Source organism: Suricata suricatta, chromosome 16 (assembly GCF_006229205.1).
Source record: "Suricata suricatta isolate VVHF042 chromosome 16, meerkat_22Aug2017_6uvM2_HiC, whole genome shotgun sequence".
Taxonomy (NCBI): Eukaryota; Metazoa; Chordata; class Mammalia; order Carnivora; family Herpestidae; genus Suricata; species Suricata suricatta.
In genome coordinates this window covers 27,042,466-27,058,518 of record NC_043715.1, presented here as the reverse complement: position 1 = coordinate 27,058,518, position 16,053 = coordinate 27,042,466, and the positions used below count along the sequence as shown (strand labels likewise).

The 16,053-nt window shown below is 39.1% G+C and overlaps 1 long non-coding RNA gene across 2 annotated transcripts in view; it reads right to left on the bottom strand.

Annotated features, from left to right (window-relative positions):
- Positions 1-16,020, bottom strand: part of LOC115280749 — a 28,345-nt gene extending 12,325 nt beyond the window's left edge. Inside the window, exons 1-4 of one of the 2 annotated variants that reach the window (XR_003903910.1) lie at positions 15,590-16,020; positions 14,453-14,557; positions 669-834; positions 205-312 (exon numbers count right to left, since the gene is read on the bottom strand). This is a non-coding gene — a long non-coding RNA (uncharacterized LOC115280749). The remainder of the gene's footprint in view (positions 1-204; positions 313-668; positions 835-14,452; positions 14,558-15,589) is intronic. The other variant, XR_003903911.1, reaches the window with a different exon arrangement.
- Between the last annotated feature and the right edge of the window lie 33 nt (positions 16,021-16,053).

Sequence of the window (16,053 nt, the reverse complement as noted above, 5' to 3'; positions counted from 1 at the left end):
AGCCTCCACACTGTTTTCCAGAGTGTTTGCCTCTATTTTTTAGAGATTCTCTTCTCTGAGTATAGAATTCTATGTTAACAGTATTTTTTTTTAGTACTTTAAAGATATCACTCCACTGTCTCATTTGTCTCATTTCCAAAGAGAAATCACTCTCATCCTTATCTTTGTTCCTATGCATATAATGCATCTTTATTCCCTGATTACCTTTAAAATTTTTCTTTAATCACTGGTTTTGAGCAGTTTGATTACGATGAGCCTTGGTATAGTTTTCTTCAAGCTTCTGGTGCTTCGGCTTCACTGTGATCTTTGGATCTATGGATTTGTAGTTTACATTAAAATTTGAACTTTTTTTGGTCATTATTTCTTCAAATATTTTTTGTACTTTTACTTTGGGAACTCAAATTATAAACATATTGGTTTCCTTACCTCATTGATGCTCTACTCTTTTTAAAACTTTTTATTGACACGTAATTCATACATCATAAAATTTATCTATTTAAGGTGTACATATCAACCATTTTTAGCATATTCAGAAAATTGTCCAACCATCACTACAACATAATTTTAGGACATTTTCATCACCCCCAAAGGATGCTCATACTAGTTTTCTATGGATGCTGCAACAAATTACCACAAATTTGGTGGCTTAAGCAACACAAACGTATTACCTTAGAGTTCTGGAGCAGAAATCTGAAATGGCCTCAGTGGGCTAAAGTAAAAATGTTGACAGGTCTGCATTGCTTTTTGGAGGTTTTAGGGAAAGGTCCATTTCCTTGCTGTTTCCAGCTTCTAGAGGGCACCCACATTTCTTGCTTCATGGCCCACTTTCTCCATCTAAAAAGCCAGAAACATTGCATGCCTCTAACCATTCACATCTCCCTCTCTGACCAAACATGGGAGAGGTTCTCCATTTTTAAAGATTCAAGTGATTAGACATTTATGTGGGTAACTCAGGATAATCTCTCCATTTCAAGGTCTGTATACTTACTTGATCACTTCTGTCAAGCCTCTTTTGTCATGTAACATGAGATGTATTCACAAGTTCTGAAGATTGAAATGTGGACATCTTTGGAGATCATCATTATACCTAGCACATCCATTAACAGTAATTGCCCCCAAACTCTCCTTCCCCTATACTAGTCAACCACTAATTGAATTTCTGTCTTTATAGATTTGCTTTTTCTGAATATTTCATACAAATGGAATTTTATGATACCTCGTCTTCTGTGCTTGGCTTCTTTCATTTACCATAATGTTTTCAAGGTTCACTTACCATAATGTTTTCAAGGTTCATCCATGTCATGTTGTAGAATGTAGAAGTACTCCATTCCTTTTTATGATTGAATAATATTCCACTGTATGGATATGCCACATTTTGTTCATCATTTCATCAGCTGATGGACAATTGGCAATTTTTCCACTTTGGGGCTACTATGGATCATGTGGCTATAAAGATTAAGTTTTGTATGCATCTATGTTTTCATTTATCTTGAAATGGAAATAGAATTGTTGGGTTATGAGGTATATTTAATTTTCTGAGGAAGTACCAAAGTGGCTGCATCATTTACACTCCCACCAGTAATGTATGAGGGTTCCAATCTTTCCACACCCTCAATGACACTTAATTGTCTTTTTTATTGTAGCCATTCTAGTAACTGTAAAGTGGTAGCTCATTGTTTTGATTGGCGTTTATCTGACAGCTAATGATGTTGAGCATCTTTTTATGGCTAATTGGCCATTTATATATCTTATTGGGGGAAATCTCCTTTCAGATCCTGTGTCCATTTTTACATTGGGTTATTTGTCTTCTTTATTATTGAGTTGTAAGAGTTCTTTATATATTCTAAATACAAGCCCCTTAACAGATACATAATTTCTGAATATTTTCACCAAACTGTGGGTTGCCTTGCATTTTCTTGATGGTGTCCTTTAAAGCAGGAAAGGCTTTACTATAGATAAAGTCCAACTTACCTATTTTCCCTTTGTGCTTGTATTTTTGGTGTTGTATCTAAGAAACCATTACCTCAATATTATGAAGATTTATCATTTCTTCTTAAGCTTTCACTCTTACATTTAAGTCTAGGGCCCATTTTCAGATAATTTCTATGTATGGAGTGAGGTAAAGATGCAATTTTCTCTTTTTTTGTGTGTGCTTATTTATTTTGAGAGAGAGTGTGTGTGCGTGCACATGTGCACAAGTGGGAGAAGGGTAGAGAGAAAAGGAGAAAAAGAATCCCAAGCAGGCTCCACACTGTCAGCACAGACTTCAGTGCAGGGCTTGATCCCACAAACTGTTGGATCAGGAGCTGAGCTGAAATCAAGAGTTGGATGCTCATCCGACTGAGCCACCCAGGCACCCCAATTTTGTTCTTTTGAATGTATCTAGACTATTCTTTCTCTATTAGATTATCTCAGCATTCTTGTCAAAAATCAATTGACCATAATGTAGGGTTTATTTCTGGACACTTAATCTTTTTCTATTGATCTATATGTCTCTATATGTCTATTCTTGTGCCAGTATTACACTGTCTTCCTTACTGCAGCTTTGTATTTAGTTTTAAAATCAAGACGTATGCATCCTCCAACTTTGTTCTTCCTTTTCAGAATTGTTTTAGCTAGTCTGGCCCCCTTGCATTTCCATGTGAATTTTAGAATCAGCTTGACAAGTTCTTCAAAATAAGCTAACTAAAAGTTTGATAGTATGTTGAAACTATAGATCAGTTGGGGTAGTATTTCATCCTAATAATACTAAATTTTCCAATCCATGAACATGGGATATCTTTCCATTTATTTGGATCTTTTTAAAATTCTTTCAACAATTCTATTTAGTTTTCAATGAGCAAGTCTTGTACTTCTTTTTTAAAATTTTATTGCCTAGTGGGTTTTTTTGTTTTGTTTTTGATGCTATTGTAAATTGAATTGCTTTCTTTTCTTTAATTTTTTTTTATCATTTATTCATTTTTGAGAGACAGAGTGTGAGCAGAGGAAGGTCAGAGAGAGAGACACAGAATCTAAAGCAGGCTCCAGGCTCTGAGCTGTCAGCACAGACACAGGGCTCAAACCCATGACTGTGAGATCATAACCTGAACTAAAGTCAGATGCTTAACTGACTGAGGCACCCAGGCGCCTCAGCTGACATCCTTTGTTTATGATCTTAGGAAGAAAGGATTTAGTTTTTCACCATAAAATATGTTATGTTTCTCACAGATGTCTTCTATCAGATTGAAGTAGCTTTCTTCTTTTTTAAGAAGAAAAAAAGTTTCAAAGAGAGAGAGAAAGAGACACAGGGCATGAGTGGAGGAGGATCAGAGAGAGAGGGAGACACAGAATCCAAAGCAGGCCCCAGGCTCCTAGCTGTCAGCACGGAGCCTGATGCAGGGCTTGAACTCATGAATGATGAGATCATGACTTGAGCCACAGTCAGACTCCTAATGGACTGAGCCCTGAAGTAGTTCTCTTCTATTTGTACTTTGTTGACTGCTTTTTATCATGAAGAGTGCTGGAATTTTTCAAATGCCTTTTTGGTATCAACTGAGATAATCATGGTTTTTGTCCTTTATTAGGATGGTGTATTACATCATTTTCAACCTTGGGTATATTTCTGAGATAAATCCCACTTTGTCATGGTGCATCTCTTTTATATATGGCCAGATTCAGTTTGCCAGTGTTTTGCTAAGGATTTTTAAATCTATATTCACAATGGAAATTCATTTGAAGTTTCCTTGTGATATCTTTGAATTTGGTATCACAGTAATATTGATACCATTGGCTGAATTGAGAGGTGTTTCTTCCTCTTTTATTTTTTGAGAGTTTGTAAAGTATTAGAATTCATCTTTAAATTTTTGATAGATTCCACCAGTGAGGCAATTTAGGCTTGGGATTTGTGGGAAATTTCATTTCATTTTACTTTTTAAGATTTTACTTTTAAGTAATCTCTACACCCAACTTGGGGTTTGAACTCACAATACCAAGATCAAGAGTTGCATCCAAGCCAGCCAGGCACCCCAGGAAATTCTGAACTATAGTCCAAACTCTCCTTGTTACAGGCCTACTCAGACTGTTTACTTCTTGAGTTAGTTTCAACAGTTTGTCCATTCCATCTGTTATTTAATTAAGTGGCATACCATTACTCTTGTATTCCTTTGTAATCTTTTTCATTTCTCTAAGATTCGTGATAATTTCCTTCCTTTGTTTCTGATTTTAGTAATTTAAGTCTTCTCTCTCTCTCTCTCTCTTTCTGTCTTTTTTCCTTTCTTGATTAGTTTAAGTAAAAGTTTGTATTCTGTTGATCTTTCCAGAGAACTAATTTTGGCTTCATTGGTGCTCTCTGTTTTTCTATTCTCTATTTCATCTATTTCTACTCTTATCTTATTATTCTCTTCCTCTGCTAGCTTTAAGTTGTTTATTCTTCTCTTTTAGTTTTTTATGGCAGAAGATAAGGATACTGATTTGATTTCCTTTTTTAATATAGGCCTTTATACCTATAAATTCCCCTCTAGGCACTGCATTAGCTAAAATCTCATAAGTGTTGTCTTGTTATGTTTAATATTAATTTATTTCAAAATACTTTTTCTTTTTTTTTAATTTTTTAACATTTATTTATTTTTGAGAGACAGAGATGGAGTGTGAGCAGGGGAGGGGCAGAGGGAGAGGGAGACACAGAAACCGAAGCAGGCTTCAGGCTCTCAGCTGTCAGCACAGGGCCTGATACAGGGCTCTAACTCATGAACCATGATATTATGACCTGAGCTAAAGTCAGATGCTTAACTAACTGTGCTACCCAGGAGCCTCTAATCTGTACATTTAAAAAGACATATTCTTATCTCCAGTTACAGATAAGGTTCAATTAAATAACTGTTAATATCTTTGTCTGCTGATTCTAATACCTGTATCAGTCCTTTTTTGTTTTGCTTATTCTTGAGAGACAGAGAGAGATAGCACAAGCAGGGGAGGGTCAGAGAGAGAGGGAGATACAGAATCTGAAGCAGGCTCCAGGCTCTGAGCTGTCAGCACAGAGCCTGATGTGGGGCTCGAACCCACAAACCGTAAGATCATGACCTGAGCCAAAGCTGGATGCTTAACCGACTGAGCCACCCAGGCGCCCCCCTGTATCAGTTCTAATTTGGTTTGCTTGATGGATTGTTCTCCACATTATGGGCCAGATTTTCATGTTTATTTGGATGCATGGCAATATGTGTTTGGGTGTAAGACACAGTGAGTGTTACCTTGTTAGGTGCCGAGTATTTCTGTATTTCTGTATTTCTTTAAATATTCTTGAGTTTTGTTTCATAACAATAATGTTTCTTGGATACCATTTGACCATTTTGGATTTTGCTTGTTTGGTAAGATCAATGTAGCATTTAGTCTGAAACTGATTATTCTCCACTATTGAGGCAAGACCCTGCTGAGTACCCTCTCAAATATTCCATGAGTATTTATAAGACGTTCTGGTCTAGCTATCAAGAACAAGTCCTGTTATTGGACCTGTGTGAGTGCTGCCACTATTCCCTCTAATCATCTCTGATGGTTCTTTCCCAGGCTTAGGTCGTTTCCTCACATGCATGTAACAATTAGCAATTTGAACACCCAGGAGGGACTCTGCAGATATCCAGAGTTCCCTCTCTGTGCGGATCTCTCCTCGCCAGAATTCTATCATGAGAACTCTAGCTTCCTTGGTCCTTCTGGATTCTCAACTCCAACTTTTCAACCCAGGGAGTCTGCTGAACTCCACCTGGATTCTCCCTCCCTGTAGTACAGCCTGATAATTCCTTCAAGGCAGTAAGCTGTGGAAATCATAGGGTGGCCTTATTTGTTTCCTATCTCATGTCCTTCAATGCCTGGTGTCCAAGATCTTGAAATACATTCTCGTGTATTTTGTCTGGTTTTTTTTCCTAGTTGTTTCATTAACAGGAAGTACCTGTTATACCATCTTGGCCAGAAGTAGAACTCTTTCCCTGGGTTTCTTGATGTCCCCTGGGGGTCCCAAATTATTCAGAATTTTTTCTACACCAATGGGAATGCCTTTTCACACACCTGATATAATGGAATAGGAGGTATATAACATGTCCTTTGAAGTATTTTTTCAAAGAATGTTTAATAGGAATATTCTGGACCAGGGTGGGCCTCGCAGAAGCCACAACCCTACAAAAAGAGAAGTTCTTTTGCACCTGAATTCCTCCTGTTTCCAGAGATCCTGTGTCCAGCTCCTTTCTCCTTATGCCAATCTATACATGAACTTGTGTTATTCCTATATTGTCATACACAGGCACTTTGATGAGGACAATGTGAATCCAGATCCAAGGGGAGGAAGACACATTCCTCCACTCCCCTAAAATGCAAGCTGCTGTGGAGACATTGATTGATGCATCTCTTAAACATTCAGTGATCTTCACCACAGAGAAGTCAGAGTTCAAAGCATAGAGCAAAATTTGGACTCTTTATTTATTTTTATTCCTTTAAGTTTATTTATTTATTTTGAGAGAGAGAGCAAGTTGGGCAGGGGTAGAAAGAGAAAGGAAGAGATAGAATCCCAAGCAGGCTCAGCACTGTCAGCATAGAGCCTGACATAAGGCTCACACCCACAAACTGTGAAATCATGACCGGAGCCAAAATCAAGGGTCAGATACTTAACGAACTGAGCCACCCAGGTGCCCTAAAATTTAGGCTCTTTAAATTGTGGTAGGCTTAAATGACTTACTAGCCAGATTCAAGAGCTAGAATTAGAACCTCTATAAGGTTTTCAGTAAGCAGAAAAGTAAAAACAAAAAATAATATCCTAAAATGTAACAATGATTATGATATTTAGAAATTCCTCACAGAAAAGTGATTTTCTCATGATTTGTCAAAATCAGGTTTGGTTAGTAATAGGATGCCTAAGGAAGGATCAAGTCCAGAAACTAGATCGAGTTTCTCCGAGTGTGGTTTTTATACTACTTACCTCAAACTTTTTAGAGATATATGTTTAAATGCAAGTTTCTAAATCCTGTCTCAGAATAACTAAATCACAATTTTTAAGGGTGAAGCCCCAGAACCTATACTTATAATAAGCACTCTTGGTGATTTTTATGCACATTAAAGTTTAAGAATGACTACAGGTAATCCCACTGGAACTAGGCAGGACAAAAGATCCACTCAACAGGGACCAAAAGGAAAAACTCCAAATATGCAGGCAAGACATGGTGTTAAGGGAATTTGGCAGTAAGCAGACAGTTCATGTAGACCATAATGGGAGTGGGAGGAAGGTCCTACAATGTCAACAGATGGAAACCAAAAGTGGAGAGATGTATTAGGAGTCAGAGATCAGCAATAGGTAAAGTTTCAAGTAGACAAATGATGGGCACCAAAGATGTGATAGCTTGTAGTAAGTCATGCAGACTTGGGTTTAGGAATTGGGTTCTAATTTCCACGAGGTTGAAGGGATCAAAGTAGAACTCCAGTCCCAAAGCCAGCTCAGAAAGAGCCTAAAAGAGCCTATTACTGGAACTAGTCACAAGGACCAAGGTGAGAGCCTACTCTGTAGGGCCAGGGTTAGCTCACAGAAGGACCAGCACAGAGACTGATTTGATGCCTAGCCACCAAGCAACACATCTAGGAGGTTTGGATTTCCTTGCTCATGGCTCAGAGCAGTCCAGGGTCCATACTACAATAGTTACCTTGCCCCGGGGAGGTAAGTGCCCTGCTGGAAGGGACCTATGTGACCCAATTTCCCATTCCCTACTTGAATTCTATTTCAGATGTAAGCCTCAAGATGTTGTCACAGGGGTGATAGTGGTTTTTCTCACTAGTTATAATGCTGGCAGCTCGCTGTGAAAGAGGCTGATTCCTACTAGCTCCCTAAGGGGAGCAAGGAGCAAGGAGCAACTGAATTCTGGAGCCAACAGCAAGTTGTCTTCACCTTCCAAAACTTCTGAAATGTCACAGCCTAGTCACTCCAGGGTAGAGAACCCAGGTGTTGCTCTGTTCAATTCCACTTTTCTTTAACATAGCAGATGAGTTCTGTAGTGAATGAAAAACTTTAATTTTTTTCTCACTAGTGGATGAACCTATAAATCCTTGGCTCTTCCAAGCGTAGAGACCGGTATCTCTACAGTTGTGAAAGCTTATGCTGAACTCTTCTACTCCCTTGAAGAAACTCAGCAAACAGCCAGGGAGCAACTAGTAGTCACTAACTAAGTGCTTACTAATCTGGCAGAGGTACTCTGGGGGTATGGGAAGGAAGTGAAGCATTGGGGGAACTATTAGAGCCAATGCCAGAGAAAATCACAATGGGAGGACTGAACAGACCCAGTGGAGGGGGTTTAGAGAAGGCCTGCTCCTTGTGAGGCTTACCTGCCCCTTTGGTTACTTACCACTGACTGTCTCACTCCTGGATCTATGGGACTCCCTTGGCTATCCCTCCCAAGCCCAGTGGGATGTTTCCCACTCATTCCATTCACCCACAAAGAAATACTCCCAAAATCAATTGGGTGGTGATTACGAGCCATTATTTGCCTGCTGTGCTGAAAGGAATACAAGGCAATCTGAGAAAACCCTTCATCATTGGCTTAAAAAAGTTTCCAGTGTCTCTGGGAGTGATGTCACCTCTAAGTTGAAAAAACCAAAGCCAAGCTACAGTCCTTTCATAATATTGGCTTGTTTTGTTTACAAAGGTGTTCTATTTCTAAAGCAAATACCATAAGACCTATCTATGAAAGATTCATTCTTGATCTGAAAGGAGGAAAAGAGAAAAGGGAACCATTTCAACAGTGGGACAGATGGATTCAGATTCAAGGGTTGAATGGATTTGTAACATTTTCTTGCTTTGCTCCATGGGAGAAGTCTATTGCTCTGCCTCCTACCATTTCCCTGATGTCATTCTTCAGGATCTCTGTCTACTTAACTCAAGATTTAGAATTATGTATGTAGAATACAGTAGGTGTCTAAAATTCAATGCCTTGATTAAGGAAATGAAGGCCTAGGAAAAGAACTGAATTTCCCAAAGTTGGCTGAACCAAGACTAAAAGCTCTATCTTTTGATTCCCAGTCCAATGCTCTTTCCACTCTGCTGCCTTTCTTGATTTCATTTATTATTGTCCAAACCTATTGGGACTAAAGTTTTCTAATATTTTCCTTTACCAGTTGTACATAATTTACTCCCAATGTCTAGCTGTTATCTTTATGAAAGAGCAGATGTCACAATACACGGAGAGCATTCTAAGATTGCTACAAAAATAATTTATTCTGTATTAGGAGCTAGGAATCATTTATTGGAATAAATATCATGGGGTCACAAATTGCTTGGATGAAGTCCATTTGTTATGATCAATAGTACCTCATAAGGGGAGAGGGATGATTATTGAGCAAAGTAAAAACTAACTAAAGTGTGAATAATACAATTGGTCTAGGTGCTACTTAAAATGAGCAACTTAGATATAATCTTTGAACCATGGACCTTAGGGGAGTAGCATGATGTAACTGGAAGGTTGTCTTGGAACACAGAAAATGAGGGTGAGCCGTACTGATTGCAGAATGTACCAGCTGGTCTTGGGGAAACCACTGAACTTCTCTTAACTTCATTATGCATGAAATGTAAATAGAAATTTTGGTGATTTCAAATGGTTGTCATATCAAATGATGTATGAAAGACTGGTATAATTCAAAGATCAGAGACTATGTGCACCATGATGCCAGGGACCACACGCGTTGCATTCCACAGTTTACTCCCAGCACAAAGCACAGAGTCTGTCACATGGTACATACACAGTGGACATGTAATATAAAGACAATGACAGAGGAAATGTCATTCTTATCACTATTTTCTTGCTGGAGAAATGTTTGTGGGGTGGGGGATACAGCCAAGTATAGGAGTGGAGCAGATGCTGGGGAGGCGAAATAGAAGGAAAAATGATTGGCAGCACGTCTTTCCTAGAACAGAGGAGAGGTGGTAGAATCAAAAGAAAGGATGATCGAATTGACCCATTCTTTCCATGCCCCATTTATCCCACCTCTTAATCCAAGATTGTACCATTGATTTTTTTTTAAGATTGCATCTGGGCATCCACCTTATTAATTTTGGTCATTTAAACTACTGCATTCAGTGTTTTTACTGAGATCTTTATATGTTCTCTCTTTGATGACTGGGAATAGCACTGTTTTAAATTCATGTTGGATATAACTAATTCAGCATATTCCTCCTCCTTTTCTTTCCTCTCCTCTTAGCCCTCTCCAAAAGCTACAGTGGCCATGGGAAGAGGCAACAACTTCAGGGACAGCTTGAGAGGAAAATCAGTTCTTTTCTTTCTACTTCAAGTTCTGAATGAGTCTAGCTACAAGTCCTATGGGATAGTTGTCTGGCTAAAAAGGTGTCTCTTTCTGAATTGCCTGTATTCAATTTTATAGATGTACCCCATCACACACACAGAAATTTCAATAAAATGCTTTCTCTGCCACAGAGGTCAGGGTTTTTCAGGCCTCTGGGGAACAGATAACATGCCCAAATGTCAGGTCAACTGAAGACGATGTTACCCCCATGGAACACCATGTTCTTGGTATTTGGCAGACTTTGGGAACACCCTAAATCACACATAGAGGATGCAGACAAGTCACAGCATTAAATCAGTCTCGCCAACCTACTTCTACTCTCACCCCACTTCTAATAAACCTGAATTAATTAAAGCCCTTCTCGTCTCCCTAGTCATACTTGTTATAGCCAATTCAAACTGGTTTTAACTGGATTCAGATAAAATTCATCTAGTTTTTGCTTGCACAAATACAACTGACAGTAACAAAAAAAATTTCTATTTGTAGAGAGCAATTGATGATAATTTTTTGGACCTTGAAGCTTACAGAAGACTAATGAGATAATGTCTAAAACGTGTTAGAGTTGCATGCATGAAAGGCTCTATGGAGATAGAAAATATGATAAATAATGCAAGAAACCTTCAGGTCAGGAAATCTCCCATCTTCTGGAGGACTTAGTAAGTACTAAATAAATATTTTACAAACACGTACCTGCTAATCTTATCTGTCAACTTCAGCCCAGGAAGGTTGAAAAGTATTATTATTCTTGGTTCTAAAGAAAGATTTTTCCAAGGAAATTCCAACACAGATCATGGCTGGTAGGTAATGCCTTCATATTAAGCCAAGCTTCCAACTTCAATTTCAACACTTGGTCGATCTTATCAATGTGAAAGCACTAATCCCAGCCCCTTCAAACTTTCCACTCAATCTCAGCCAAATGCATCCCTTGGGGACTCTCTTGCTATCCTAAATTGAGAAAAATCACAAAGCGCACCCTCTTTGGGGCTCTTGAACCATCAAAGTACACTCAACAAATTATGTTCTCAGGAGTGACCACATAATGGATTTCAATAACTTAAGAGCTCAATTCAATTACCTACAAGCCTTAATCTGCTCCTTCATGCAAGTCCCTTCATTTAAAAATATACAAAATCTTTATTTCTTCCCATGGCATCTTTCATTCCTAAGATTATAAATAAAGGAACTAATAAAGAAGCTACTTTTTTCGTGAACTCAACAAATTAACAAACAAGACACAAAATTTAGCAAAGGATTCTCTGATGGATTCTTCAAAAGCATACGCTCTCTTCTCACCAGCTCCTAAGAGCCAATGAATCTCCCATTTGTTTATTTAAAGTCAGTATCATTTCAGTTTTCAGAACCTTACTTGAAGACAAGCCACTACCATTTTGAACTTAATCTTAAAAATCTTCCCAAATCATCAAGTCACAAAACTTCTATCAGAAAAATAAAGAAGTCTCAGAGCTAGGGAGAACTTTGGCAGATGATCTGATTTAATTCTTGCCTATAGATAGGTGACTTTAGTTTACAAGTATCAAAACTGATGGCCTGTGGACAGCGGGCCATGCTTGATCTTTTGGGATATTCACAAAGTGATAAGACAACTCTCTTAGCCTCAGAGGTGTGTTTCCCAAAGTTTGTCAGTATCACTTAGGGGAGAAGATATGATTGTACAGATGAACATCTCCAGCCTCCATCTCAGACTTACTAATTCAGAAATTTGAGGGATGAGACCCACGAATCCACAGTTTAAAAAGCATCCCAGGTAATTCTTAGCACCATTTAACATTTGAGAACCACTGCTCCAACAGGTCTGAGAAATGTGCTCAAAACAATACTAGTCAGAGAAGTATTGACTATGGACTAACTGGTGCCTGTCCTATCTTTTAGGAACAGAAACAAAAACTTGATCAACATCTTCTTTCATTAATGCCAGATATCTGTCAGAATATACTAAGTCATCTGTTAGTTTGACCCAGACATTTTTCTAAATTATATTGACCATTAAGTTATATTATGAGCTATCAATTTCATAATAGGAACCCTTAGTGAAGTAACGTAAGATCTCTAGTGACCTACCATTCTCCCTAAAACACCAAATTCACTGACATTTAGTTTGGTTTCATCTACTTTATGAACCACACTTTTTGCCTTATTTTCTTACCATGACAATAGTATTCAAAAGGAATAGCAATTTTCATATTTTCCTTTGACAAAAATATTTTTAAAACAATAAACAGTTTAAAAGTTGAGGAGCACCTTGGTGGCTCGGTCGGTTGAGAATCCAACTTCAGCTCAGGTCATAATGTCCTTAGTTCGTGAGTTCGAGCCCCGCATCAGGCGGTCTGCTGTCAGCACAGAGCCCACTTCAGATCCTCTGTCTCCCACCCCTCTCTCTCTGCCCACCCCCTCAAAAATAAAACATTTTTTATAAAGTTGAATTCAGAAATATGTGAGATGTTTGAACTTTTAAAAAGTAAGCTCCTAATAAAATTAATTGGCACATACAGACTGTATGTATAAGTTCTAGCATTTTATGTACAGGAAAATCATCTGGGGAGTGGCTATCAATATGGGTTGCAGAAGAGTCTGACTTGGTAGAAGTAAGGCAGGTAACTGAATTTTTATGTAGCATCCCAATTATTCTGATGTGAATGGTTTTGAATAAAACATTCCAGGAATTTCAAGAATCCAAGCTTATAATTACCTAAACCTTCATTTGAATCAAAATCAATATATTAAACACAACAGATTGTCAATACATGCATATTTGATTAATCACAAAAGGGGAAACTGGAGAAATTTGGTTTATCTAATAAGAACCCACATTCTTTAAGTCAAAACTGGGGGGCCTTATGTATATCATAAATTACTGTCCTCCAGAATTAGAAGCCACATAGGTTTTGGCTGTTGCTCCTCTTAGGAAATATTCTAATTATCTAATTTTAGAACTCAGGGACGCCTGGGTGGCTCAGCTAGTTCAGCAGACAACTTCGGCTCAGGTCATGATCTCATGGTTCATGAGTTCGAGCCCCACGTCAGGCTCTGCACTGACAGTGAGAAGCTTGCTTCGATTTTCTGTCTCCCTCTCTCTCTGCCCCTCCCCCCAAGCTCACTCACTCTCTCTCAAAAAAAAAAAAAAAAAAAAAAAAAAACCCTTAAAATATGCCGAACAGTGTGTGAGAATAGCAAGATGGATAATTGACTGAGGACTGGGTAAGTTAGCATGATTCTCTGGCCAAGAGCAATAATCAAAGAAACATAGTTCTGAGGACTATACAAAATAAAAGCAAATGAATCTGTCTTTGCTCACTCCTGATGTTAGGATTGTAATTTCCCTATTCCCACAGGAATTAATTGTGGACAAATTAAACACTTGTTGTATCATCTAATTACTAATGACTTGCAGAAAACTGAGATGTTATCCTCACTTCCTCTGGGGGGGAAGTGGGTTCTGGGGTTGTGAGCATTCTCAGAGCCTAGAAAGTATGCTTTGTATACTTATACAACATACTGTTTCTCAAATTACCCACAAACCCATAAAAGGAGCCCTGGTTGATTACTTAATGATCGTGTAACCTTGAACAAGTTATTTGCCCCTTCAGAGGCTCAGTTTTCTCAGCTGTAAAGTGGATACCCAGTCTGATCTGGATTCATACTCCAGGCTCTTTCCACTTCACCATGACACTCCCAACACCACAGAGCCTAACTGAGGTTTACAAGGGAAGATCCTAAGAGGTAATTTTTACAAAAGTGTTCCATGAACTGTAAAGCACTGTACAAAGGGCATTATTATTAGTTGCTTTATAAAGCCCAGTTATAAAGATGCAAAGTGACCCAGAGCAAGAAAACAGGGTAGACAAACCTGAAATACAATATCTATTGTGCCTAGAACATTACCTGGAGCATGGTAGATAGGGTGCTTAATAAGTACGGAGTAAAGAAAAACACACACACAAAAACAGGTCTATGCCTTCACCATACTAGGTGTGATACGAAGAAGGAATAAATATAATTAAAATCAAGGATAGTTTGATTCAACTGTTTAAGCCACAATTCCCCAATAGCCTAAGATCTCAAAAAGTACTTGATATGAAAGAGAATTAAAATATAGGATATGACCCAACATCTTAAAAAATGGTTATATTCTTACCTCTTTGGTCTTCTCAGATGCAGCCTTGTAGGGATAGCAGAATCTGGATGAGGTTGCTGAATTTTTCCCCTATATCAGATAGATCTGCATAATCATTCTAGCAACCTGTAGAAGCAACAACAGATTCTATAGAATGTTGGGTACCTTAAGCTCGGTTTTGGATCTGGAAGGCTGATTTTTAGTGACACACTAATTTTCAGCAAACCAGATATATCTCAACCTCCCCTCCGCCACAGACACACCAAAGTAGGCTGGGGTCTGGGTAAGTAACGAAGAAGTTAGTTATTTTATAAAATAATTCTTTATGAGTCCTTTGTCAATTTCCTAGAATACATAAAATGTGATTCAAATTTAAATATTCAAATTGCATTACATACAGCTTTTGACATAGCTATTTATAGAAAGAGACAAATAACACATTAAAAAAATTCCAAGGGAAAAAAATGTTTTCTTCTGGGTGGGCCTTAACTGCCTTCCCCTCCACCCCCATTGCAAATATATTTTTATGCTGGGTAATATTTTCAAAACAGGGGTGCTTTTTTTTCTGCTGTTGCAATGAAACAAACAAGTTTGCTTTCAGAGCCATAGAAGTGCCCAACTGTTAGAAAAAACATTTTCTACTGGCCTCTTGCCTGGCCTATCCCCATGGAAGCTTTCTGATTGGCCCCTTTCTCTAGGGGCCCCTGGGGCTGTCCGCTGGAACTGTCTACTGTAAAACCATTTTGTGCAGCGAAGAACTAGTTTCTTCAAAATCTCAGAGACCACCCAGAACACGCCTGATTTTTGGCAAATGTGCACGTGTTTCCTCGGTATCTGATTAGCTGTATGCTGAGTAACTGATCCGGGTTTCTGGGTCTTTATTTGAAAAAAAGATGGAGGGGAAGTGTTTTTAAAAATTGAAGAAAGGACGAAAATCTCTTCTTTCGCCAAAAATCTACTTAACATTCATTAATTTGCTTGGGGGAAGGGGCAGGGCAATGGAATTAAATGCAAAGATTTCAACCAAGCGAAACCGTTCAAAAGGAGCAAAAGCGTTTAAACTCTGTCGAAAGAGTAATAATGTGCTAGAAGCTCATGAAAACCGGTCCCTCCCAACCCAAAGCTCCCAAGAGCGGGACTTGTCTGTTGCGCCGATACCTATGGCCGAGAATCTCGGAGCGGGGTCCTCGATAGCACAGGGAGGTAGAGGCTCCTAGAGAACAGGCCCTGGCTTTGTCTCATCCCGCTGTGTTCCTCTCCTCACAGCCTCCTCTCTCACATACTAGGTGCTCAATTAATGACTGTGGGTCACAGGAAGCGAACAATCCGCGTCCGCCCCCATGCCCCAGGCGAATTCTCCGGAACGCGGGGTTTACTCAGACCCACTGTCTCCTCGCGTTCGCTGAGGTCACTTGGTCTCGGCTGCCACAGCCCCGGCAGCAGGAGAGTCAACAAGAAGGCGAGCTTATGGAGCCAAGATGGAGCGGAAGAGTGAGCAGGGCGGCGCGGGACTAGAGCTGGGAGGCCCACCTGACCGCGGCGCGGACTGCCCAGTCCGCGCTTCCATTGACCAGGAGGTCCGCGGAGCCCGCGCATCGGGCGGGGGCGGGGGCGGGGCGGGG